We start from the raw sequence: 11807 nt of genomic DNA, 5'->3' as shown, positions 1-11807 counted from the left end.
CAGAACCCATTAAGAATAGGGCAGCGCCTGTGGCTCAGTGAGTAGGGCGCCGGCCCCATATACCGAGGGCGGAGGGATCAAACCCAGCCCCGGCCAAACTGCAACCAAAAAATAGCCGGGCGTTGTGGCGGCCGCCTGTAGTCCCAGCTACTCGGGAGGCTGAGGCAAGAGAATCGCTTAAGCCCAGGAGTTGGAGGTTGCTGTGAGCTGTGTGAGGCCACGGCACTCTACCAAGGGCCATAAAGTGAGACTCTGTCTCTACAAAAAAAAAAAAAATAAATAAATAAAAAAAAAAAAAGAAAACCTTTAAAAAAAAAAAAAAAAAAAAAAAAGAATTGCCCAGCTGAAGGTCAACCAACTCTCCTCCTGTTGAAGGACTGCTGTCTTTCGCATCTAGGCTGAGGCAGTTGACTGTTCTTTCCTGGGTTTCAAAAAAGTCCTGAGGCAAAAATTCAGAAAAATTCTGTGATACACATGCTTGAGGTGGATGAGAGCAAGAAGAGGAATTTTCCACCTAAGCTGGGCTGAAAAAGATGGGTCAAGGGGATGTGGCCTTGGCATGACCAGCATCTATATCCTCCAGGAAGAGTCTCATTCTGAGTAATTTACGGAAGACTTGTTCTGTAGAACAGTGGTCCCCAACCTTTTTTAGCACCAGGGACTGGTTTCATGGAAGACAACTTTTCCACAGACTGGGGTGGGGGTGGTTTTGATATGAACCTGCAAGCAACTGATTCCTTAGGGTCTCTGTGCAGTCAATCCTCTCTGCTAATGGTAATCTGTATTTGCAGCCGCTCCCCAGTGCTAGCGACACTGCCTCAGCTCCACCATAGATTATCAGGCACTAGATTCTCACAAGGAGCGCACAACCTAGATCCCTCACATGCAGAGCTTACAGTAGTGTTCACTCCATGAGAATCTAATGCCAGTGCTGATCTGACAGGAGGCAGAGCTCAGGCGGTGATGTGCACAAGCGGGAGTGGCTGTCCATAGTTACAAATACAGATGAAACTTCCCCTGCTCACTACTACTATCCTCCTGCCATTCAGCCCAATTTCTAACATGCTTTGGACCAAAACCAGGTGTTGGGGGCTGCAGCTGTAGCCAGAGTACTACATTTGCCATCAGCAGACGGTGTGAGCTTTAGGAAACTTCTTTTCCCTATGAACCTTAATTTCTTCAATCCTAAAGGAATTATAATGGTAGCTATAATTAAATGCTCTTCTAAATAATAAATGTGTTAATATATATGAGGTGCCTGGTGCAAGGAGGAAAACACATTAAGTTGTTATAGTATTGTTAATAAAATAATAATTATAAGAGTTATTTCTTATTTACCTCACTGGGCTCCAATTTTGGTTCACATTTATTGACTCCATTTTGGTCTTACTGTTACTTAGGAATTTCTGCTTATTCAGATTCACAGTAGTTGCCTTGGCTTATTTGCTTTTTTCCTTCTTCCTTCTTAAAAAATATTTATTGAGCCCTAATTGTACTTCAGCCATTGTGCTCACCTTACTCTATAATATTCTGCTTTGTTTTTCAGACTGGATTTAGCATTGTTTTCTGAAGTACTAGAAATTCATTGTTGCATAAATACTGCCCCCAATTAGCCTCTACCCTACATCATACAAATACTTCAAAGCCTTGTCATGGCATAATGGAAATGCAACAAACAGACCAGAACTTACATCTAGATGCGCACTATTGCTTTTAAAATTGTCACCTTGAGGCTAGGGGCGGTGGCTCACACCTGCAATCCTAGCACCCTGGCAAGGCAGGGAGGATTGCTTGAGCTTAGGAGTTCGAGATCAGCCTGAGTAAGAGTGAGACCCCGTTTCTAAAACTATCCAGGCATTGTGGCAGGCACCTGTAGTCCCAACTACTCAGGAAGCTGAGGCAGGAGGATCACTTGAGCCCAAGAGTTTGAGAGTTTGAGGTTGCTGTGAGCTATGATCCCACTGCACTCTACCAAAGGCAATAAAGTGAGACTCTGTCTCAATTTAAGAAAAAAAAGTAAGAAGAACAAAGTAGTCACCTTGCAAAGTGTCGCAATCCACCTCTTAACACTCCCACCCTTACACCATTTAGGGGAAAACACAGAGTTGACATATTATTCTTAATTTATATGAACATAAAAAATATTTCTTGTTTCATCGGTATGTATATACAACAACACAGAGGAGTTACATAATACTAAAGACCACATCTTATTCTTATTCTGACACCTCCTCCCCATACCTAACCTAATAACCATAACTTAGTAAATATACAATAAGTATGAGCTACCGTATTCATCCATTTATCAAATATTTTAACCACTTATGGTAATTGACGTATTAAATGCTCAAGAAGGACACAAAGGTGATTAAAATATGATTTACGATCTGGAGATCACTATGATCTAACAGAATATAATATTAAGTGCCTCTAATTATAGGGATGTGTGTAATGTGTCTGTGTTCTCTAGGGGATAGTAGAATGTTTTAGAGGAGAAACTAATTCATGCTTGTATTCCTCATGGCAAATAGTAGGCTCCTAATAAAAAGCCTACTGTTTGTCATGAGGAATACAGCAGAAGAAGCAAAGGAAGAAATAGAAAACTCAATTGTTACAGAAAAAAGAGAATACAATAGACTTTTAGAAAAGTTTTGCTATGGTTTGAATGTTTTTACCCTATAAAACACAAGTGAAAATTTAGTTGCCTTTTCCTTTTTTTTCGAGACAGAGCCTCACTCAGTCACCTTGGAGTTGAGTACCATAGCATCATAGCTCACAGCAACCTCAAACTATTGGGCTCAAGAGATCTTCTTGCCTCAACCTCCCAAGCAGCTGGGACTACAAATGCCCACCACAGTGTCGGCTAGTTTTTACAGATGGGTCTTACTCTTGTTCAGGCTGGTCTGGAACTCCTGAGTTCAAGCAGTCTGCCCACCTTGGTCTCTCAGAGTGCTAGGATTACAGGCATGAGCCACTGAGCCCAGTCTAGTTGCCATTGTTATAGTTATGAGGGATGGGATATTCAAGTGGTGATTTGGCTATGAGGGCTGAGCCCTCATGGGTGGGATTACGGCTATTATTTTTTTAAACGGTGAGTTTGGCCCACTTTTGTCTCTTGGCATTTCCATTCTTCTGCCATGTGAGGAAAGAGGTCCTTAGAGCACTCAAGGCACCATCCTGGGAGCAGAAACCAGGCCCGCACCAGACACCAAGGCCTGTCAGCACCTTGGTCTTAGACTTCCCTGCCTCCAGAACTATGAGAAATAAATTCCTGTACTTTATACATTACCTAGTCTGCGGTATTCTGTGGTAGCAACACAAAACAGACAAGACCAAGAAAAATTTTATGGGTTAAGTTGAAGTGAAAGGTGGGTAGGATTTTAATAGACAAAAATGTGAAAGAATACATTACAGTCACTCATAACTTAACAATGATGATACATTCTGAGAAATGTGTGGTTAGATGATTTCATCACTGTGAAAACTTCATAGGGTTTACTTATGCAAACCTAGATGGTACAGCCTACTATATACATTTAGGCTATATGTTATAGCCTATTGCTCCTAGGCTACATCTGCAGCATGTTACTGGACTAAATACTGTAGGCAACCGTAACACCATGGTAAGTACTCATGTATCTAAATATATCTAAACTTAGAAAATAAAAGGTGATGTATTGTGCTATCATGTTATGATGGCTACTGTGTGACTAGGCAATAGGAATTTTGCAGCTCCATTATAACCTTATAGGACTACTGTCTTATACGTAGTACACCATTGACCAAAACATTACTAAGCAGTGCATGACAGTGGAAGGAACTTCACATGGGCACAGAGTCAGTAAATATTTATGCACACCCTATGATAAGAGGGTGCAGTAGGATGAGAATTTATAGTGTTCATCAGGCAATAACAGAAGAATAAGCCAGAAAGAAAGTTTTAGATCAATTAAATAATTGAATCTTATAGATGGAGATCCACTTATCTCAAGTGCAATTACCAGGGCATTGTTGGAAGATTTATTCTTTATTATTTATGAGAGATAGGGTGTATTTTGCTGTACCATGGAAGGACATTGTCCAGAACAGTGATTTCTTTTTTTTTTTTTAATGCCTTTATTGTCAGGGTTTTTTTATTTTTTTTGTGTGTGTGTGTTTTCTCTTTTTTTTTTTTTATTAAATCATAGCTGTGTACATTGATATGATCATGGGGCATCATACACTCGATTCATAGACCATTTGACACATTTTCATCACAATGGTTAACATAGACTTCCTGGCATTATCTCAGTTACTGTGCCAAGACATTTACATTCTACATTTACCAAGTTTCACAAATACCCCTGTAAGATGCATCACAGGTATAATCCCACCAATCCCCCTCCCTCTACCCACACCCCCCTCCCTTCCCTCCCTTTCCCACTTCCCCCTATTGTTAGGTTGTAACTGGGTTATAGCTTTCATGTGAAAGCCCCAAATTAGTTTCATAGTAGGGCTGAGTACATTGGGTACTTTTTCTTCCATTCTTGAGATACTTTACTAAGAAGAATATGTTCCAGCTCCATCCATGTAAACATGAAAGAGGTAAAGTCTCCATCTTTCTTTAAGGCTGCATAATATTCCATGGTGTACATATTTATTAATGGTGTACACAATTTATTAATCCATTCATGGATCGATGGGCACTTGGGCTTTCTCCATGACTTAGCAATTATGAATTGGGCTGCAATAAACATTCTGGTACAAATATCTTTGTTATGTTGTGATTTTTGGTCTTCTGGGTATATGCCCAGCAGAGGAATTACAGGATTGAATGGCAGATATATTTTTAGATCTCTGAGTGTTCTCTATATATCTTTCCAAAAGGAATGTATTAATTTGCATTCCCACCAGCAGTGCAGAAGTGTTCCCTTTACTCCACATCCACGCCAACATCTCTGGTCTTGAGATTTTGTGATATAGGCTAGTCTCACTGGAGTTAGATGATATCTCAAAGTAGTTTTGATTTGCTGTCTCTGATGATTAAAGATGATGAGCATTTTTTCATATGTCTGAAGGCCACGCGCTTGTCTTCTTCAGAGAAGTTTCTCTTCAAATCCCTTGCCCAGCCTGCGATGGGATCCCTTGTTTTTTTTCTTCCTGATGCATTTGAGTTCTCTGTGGATTCTGTTTATTAAACCTTTGTCAGAGACATAACCTGCAAATATCTTCTCCCATTCTGAGGGCTGTTTGCTTGCTTTACTTACTGTGTTCTTGGCTGTGCAGAAGCTTTTTAGTTTGATCAAGTCCCAGTAGTGTATTTTTGAAGCTGCTTCAATTGCCTGGGGGATCCTCCTCATAAAATACTCGCCCACACCGATTTCTTCAAGGGTTTTCCCTGCACTCTCTTCTAGTATTTTTATAGTTTCATGGCTTAAGTTTAAATCTTTAATCCAATGAGAGTCTATCTTAGTTAATGGTGAAAGGTGTGGGTCCAATCCCAGTCTTCTGCAAGTTGCCAGCCAGTTCACCCAGCACCATTTGTTAAATAGGGAATCTTTCCCCCATTGCATGTTTTTAATTGGCTTGTCAAAGATCAAATAACGGTAAGTAGCTGGATTCATCTCTTGGTTCTCTATACTGTTCCAGATATCTATTTCTGTTTTTGTGCCAATACCATGCTGTTTTGATCACTATCGATTTGTAGTAAAGTCTGAGGTCTGGTAGTGTGATTCCTCCTGTTTTGTTTTTAGTTCTGAGTAATGTCTTGGCTATTCGAGGTTTTTTCTGATTCCATATAAAACGAAGTATTCTTTTTTCAAGATCTTTAAAGTATGACAGCAGAGCTTTAATAGGGAGTGCGTTGAAATTATAATTATAATTATTATAATAGGGAGTGCTTTGGGTAGTATGGACATTTTAATAATGTTGATTCTTCCCAGCCATGAGCATGGTATATTTTTCCATTTGTTAACATTTTCAGCTATTTCTTTTCTTAGAGTTTCATAGTTCTCTTTATAGAGATCTTTCACGTCTTTTGTTAGGTAAATTCCCAAATATTTCATCTTCTTTGGCACTACTGTGAATGGGATAGAGTCCTTAACTGCTTTTTCAACTTGACTATTGTTGGTGTATATAAAGGCTACCGATTTATGGATGCTGATTTTGTAACCTGAGACATTGCTGTATTCCTTGATCACTTCTAGGAGTTTTGCAGTAGAGTCCCTAGTGTTTTCCAGATACACAATCATATCATCTGCGAAGAGCGAAAGTTTGATCTCTTCTGACCCTATATGGATACCCTTGATCGCCTTTTCTTCCCTAATTGCGGTGGCTAAAACTTCCATTACAATGTCAAAAAGCAATGGAGACAATGGGCAGCCTTGTCTGGTTCCTGATCTGAGTGGAAATGATTCCAATTTAACTCCATTCAATATGATATTGGCTGTGGGTTTGCTGTAGATGGCCTCTATCAGTTTAAGAAAAGTCCCTTCTAGACCAATTTTCTTGAGTGTTCTGATCATGAAGGGATGCTGGATATTATCCAAAGCTTTTTCTGCATCGCTTGAGAGAATCATATGGTCTTTGTTTTTTAATTTGTTTATGTGCTGAATTACGTTTATAGATTTATGGATATTGAACCAGCCTTGAGACCCTGGGATAAAACCAACTTGGTCATGGTGTATAATTTGTTTGATGTGTTGTTGGATTCTGTTTCTTAGGATCTTATTGAATATTTTTGCATCTATATTCATTAGTGATATTGGTCTATAATTTTCTTTTTTGTTGGGTCTTTTCCTGGTTTGGGGATCAGGGTGATGTTTGCTTCATAGAACGTGTTGGGTAGTCTTCCTTCTTTTTCTACCTTTTGGAACAGGTTGAGTAATACAGGTACTAATTCCTCTTCAAAGGTTTGGTAGAATTCTGACGTGAAACCATCTGGTCCCGGGCTTTTCTTTTTAAGGAGGTTTTGTATAGTTGATGCTATTTCTGAACTTGATATGGGCCTGTTCAGTATTTCCACTTGATTCTGGCTAAGTCTTGGAAGGTGACGTGCTTCCAAGTATCAGTCAATTTCCTTCAGATTTTCATATTTCTGAGAATAAAGTTTCTTGTAATATTCATTAAGGATTTTTTGGATTTCTGATGAGTCTGTTGTTATTTCATCTTTGTTGTTTCTGATTGATACTAGAGATTTTACTCTTTTTTTTCTGATTAGGTTGGCCAGAGGTTTATCTATTTTATTGACCTTTTCAAAAAACCAGCTTTTTGATTTATTGATCTGTTTTCAATTTCATTTAATTCTGCTCTAATTTTGGTTATTTCTTTTCTTCTACTGGGTTTGGGGTTGGAATGTTCTTCCTTTTCCAGTTGCTTGAGATGTCCCATTAAGTTGTCAACTTCCTCTCTTTCCATTCTCTTGAGGAAGGCTTGCAGTGCTATAAATTTCCCTCTTAGAACTGCCTTTGCGGTGTCCCAGAGGTTCTGATAGTTTGTGTCTTCATTGTTGTTTTGTTCCAAAAAATTGGCGATTTCTTTCTTCTCATCTCTGACCCAGCTATCATTCACCATAAGGTTATTTAACTTTCATGTTTTTGTATGAGTATGCAGATTCCTGTTGTTACTCAGTTCAAGTTTTATTCCATGATGCTCCGAGAAGATGCAAGGAATAATTTCTATTCCTTTAAATTTACTGAGATTAGACTTGTGACCTAAAATGTGGTCAATTTTGGAGTAAGTTCCGTGGGCTGATGAGAAGTATGTGTATTCAGTTTTGTTGGGATGAAATGTTCTGTAGATGGCTGCTAAATCTAAATATTGGATGGTTAGGTTTAAATCTAAGATTTCTTTGCTCATCTTCTTGCTGGAGGATCAATCTAACACTGCCAAAGAAGTGTTGAAATCTCCGACAATTATGGAGCTGGAGGAAATCAAGTTACTCATGTCTGTTAGAGTTTCTCTTATGAATTGAGGTGCATTCTGGTTGGGTGCATAGATATTAATAATTGAGATTTTATCATATTGAGTATTACCCTTAACAAATATGAAGTGACCATTCTTGTCCTTCCTTACTTTTGTTGGTTTAAAGCCTACTGTATCTGCAAATAAAATTGCAACACCTGCTTTTTTCTGATTACCATTTGCCTGACATATGGATGACCACCCTTTCACCCTTAGTCTGTATTTGTCTTTTAAGTTAAGATGTGACTCTTGTATGCAACAAATATCTGGCTTGAGTTTTTGTATCCAGTCAGCTAACCTATGCCTCTTTAGAGGACAGTTTAAGCCATTCACATTAACAGAGAGTATTGATAAGTCTGGTGGAATTTTGGGTATCGAGTTTTTCAAAGGTCCAGTGGACATTTTTAATCCTTTCGCCAGTGTGGAAGTTGGAGTTTGATCCGAAGTTTCTGAGTGAGTTTACTTTTGTGGTATAGGATTGGCTTGGTCATTGTGGAGGATAGGTCTGAGAATATGCTGAAGAGCTGGTTTACTTATGGCAAATATTTTCAACATATGAATGTCATTGAAGTATTTAATTTCTCCATCATAAATGAAACTCAGTTTAGCTGGATACAAGATCCTGGGTTGAAAGTTATTTTGCTTTAGGAGGTTAAAAGTCAATGACCACCCTCTTCTGGCTTGAAAAGTTTCAGTAGAGAGATCTGCAGTTATTCTAATATTCTTTCCTTTGTACGTAATGGTTTTCTTTCACCGGGCTGCTTTGAGAATCTTCTCTTTCATATTAACTTTAGTGAAGCTAATTACGATATGCCTGGGGGATGATTTATTGGGGTTGAATCATGCTGGGGTTCTGAAGCTGCCTGCTATCTGAATTTCAGATTCTCTAGGCATGTCTGGAAATTTTTCTTTCATAATTTCATGCAGAAGGGCGTCTGTGCCCATCGAGGCCACTTCATCATTCTCAGAAATCCCAATTATTCGTATGTTGCTTTTCTTCAAATTATCCCAGAGTTCTCTGAGTGAATGATCCATTTTTGCTCTCCATTTCTCTTCCTCTTTGAGAGACTGGGAGCGTTCGAAGACTTTATCTTCAATGTCAGAAATCCTTTCTTCTGCTTGCTCCATTCTGTTGCTGAGGGATTCTACTGTATTTTTCATATCTTTGAGGGCTGTAAATTCTTGCTTCAGTGTGTCTAAGTCTTTGGTTGTTTTGTCTTTAAATACGTTAAATTCTTGAGAAAACTTTTGAATTTCTCCTCGAATTCCTAATTCCATTTTATTAATCTTGTCTGCAATTCAAATTCTGAATTCGATTTCTGACATCTCAGCCAGTTGTTTATGAATGAGATCTTCAATTACATCTGCCGTATCTTTTCTTGGGGGGGTTGATCTATTCTGGTTATTCATGTTACCAGTGTTTTTCTGCTGATTCCGCCCCATGGTTATTTTACTCCCTTTGATTTTTCCCCTGGGGCTTTATCGAGGGCCTGTAGTACAGTGTTGTGGCCTGAGAAACTGGGGCCCTGTCTTGTGTGGTGGGACAAAGTGGTTCTGTCTTGTTTTCAGCTGGTTTCTGTTCGATCCTATTGTAACATTTACTCTGGCTTGAAGTCTCAGCTGTGTGGAAAAACCAGCAATTAAGTCACCCCGCCCATCCACCTCTGGCACCAATTGGGAAAGGAAAATCAAACCTTCCTACCACCGCATACCCAGGGCACCGCCTGAAAAGTCCTCAGTCTATTAGTTCAGTTCAAAAGGTCCAAATCAATTGTCTCAAACGGCACCTGTCTCAGGTGGGAGAGTTCAAGAGGTCTCTGGGAACGGGATCACAGGGGTCTGGTGACTACTCTGATATGGCTTACTCCAGTGCTGCGTGGAGTCCAGAGGAGCCACCTAGCAAATAGATCAGTCTGGGAAGTTTGATGTCTCCTTCCCCACTTTGCCCCTCCGTCGGACCCATCACTGGTATCTCTGCAGATGGCTAACCCAGTTGCCTATAGTGAACAGATACTCCAGGGGTTTGCACCTGCCTGAAATGCAAGGAAATCTGCCAGGCCCCTGCAGTCTGCTGCTCTCTAGCAGGAGGAGGTGGGGCCTGACATCTTTGAGTGCTTGATGCAGGTGGTGGAGGGGAGGTGTTCACTCAGGCTTAGCCCCGCCCCTGATTGATGTTGCTAACAGAACAGAACAGAACAGAACAGACAACTTTGCGGGATTCTGTCTCTGTTTCTGCTAAAATTGCCTGCAGAAGACGGGCTGTTCTGAGTTCAAACGACTTCGCTGCTGGAAGTTTGTGTCCAATTACCTCTCTGAGTTGGCCCTGCCCTGGAAGCTTCCCGGGTTTGTGAGCAGCGTCAGGCAAATCCTTTGCTCACTGGTGGCCTCCTCTGGTTGCCCAGGGAGACAGGGGGTGGGGCTTCAGAATATCCAGAAGTGAGCCGTTTTGCTGTTAAAGAAAAAACGGCTGTTGATTTGCCTCCAGGAACTGCCGCTCTGGTGTGGGCACCCAGCTGACCCTTTTCTCCTCTGTCTCGCGCCCCAGAGTCAGCACTGACCGGCCGCAGTTTATGCTCTGTCCACACCCCTCGAGAGATCTCCCAAGGATCCAAACTCTTGGGGGACAGGCCCCCAGACCCCTCGTGAGAGTGGGGGGGAGTGCTGGGAGCTCAGCAGGGAAGCTAGAGTTTTATTCAGTTTTATGCCTGGCCGTATTGTTGCCCAGGGAGGGCTGCTGCACCGCACCGCAGGGAAGTGCCGCCAAGGCTTGACTCCCCCTCAGCAGAGTGCCCTCTCCTCGCTCTCGTGTCTCAGAGTCAGCGCTGGCCAGTCGCAGCTCAGGCACTGTGCACTCCCCTCGAGAAATCACCCAAGGATCCAAACTCCTGGGGGACAGGCCCCCAGACCCCAAGTCAGAGTGGGGGGGAGTGCTGGGAGCTCAGCGGGGAAGCTAGAGTTTCATTCAGTTTTATGCCTGGCCGTATTGTTGCCCAGGGAGGGCTGCTGCACCACACCACAGGGAAGTGCCGCCGAGGTGTGACTCCCCCTTAGCCGGGTGCCCTCTCCTCACTCGTGTGCCTCAGAGTCAGCGCTGACCAGTTGCAGCTCGGGGACTGTCCACTCCTCTTGAGAAATCACCCAAGAATCCGAACTCCTGGGGGACAGGCCTCCAGACCTCAGTGTGAGTGGAAGGGGAGTGTTGGGGGTTCAGGGTTGCCGGTAAGGGATATTTAAAGTTTTATACAGTTTTATGCCTGGCAGGAGAATGCCATGGCACCCTAGTAGGGGAGGTAGGTCCAGTTTTTAGAAGGTCTCTCCTGGGGAGTGTAGTGGGAGGGCCTTTAATTTCTGCCTGTTTGTTTAATTGTGGGGCTCTTGAGCCGGTCTCATGGGGGAGGGGGACTCCCGTCCGCTTGGTGATGGATTTTGTACCTTTTGTTTGCGTCCTTGTGATCACAGCTTGCCTCGGCAGTGTTGGTGTGCGTTCTTCAACCTTCTCTCTTGGTGCAACTCAAATCCACCAGGATACTTACTAAATTTTTGTCCCTTAACTCTTCTTCTGGACGGGAGCCTCTGTGGAAAGCTGGCTTCAGTCTGCCATCTTGTCTCTCCCCCTCCAGAACAGTGATTTCTATAATTTGGCCCATAAGTTTGTAGAAGTAGCTATCTAGATATTACTCATATTATATGAATCTCTATCCAAAAGTAATAGTCTGTAGATTAAATGAATAATGTTTTGCACATATTATAGCTAAATATGAGGTTTTAATAAAATAATTTGAGGTTGGGTGCTCATGCACTTAGGGAGGCCACGATGGTAGGATCACCTGGGCAATGCAAGGAGACTGTCTCTACAACAAATTTGA

Source organism: Nycticebus coucang, chromosome 2, assembly GCF_027406575.1.
Source record: "Nycticebus coucang isolate mNycCou1 chromosome 2, mNycCou1.pri, whole genome shotgun sequence".
In the NCBI taxonomy this organism is placed as follows: Eukaryota; Metazoa; Chordata; class Mammalia; order Primates; family Lorisidae; genus Nycticebus; species Nycticebus coucang.
Note: the sequence above shows the minus strand (reverse complement) of the source record.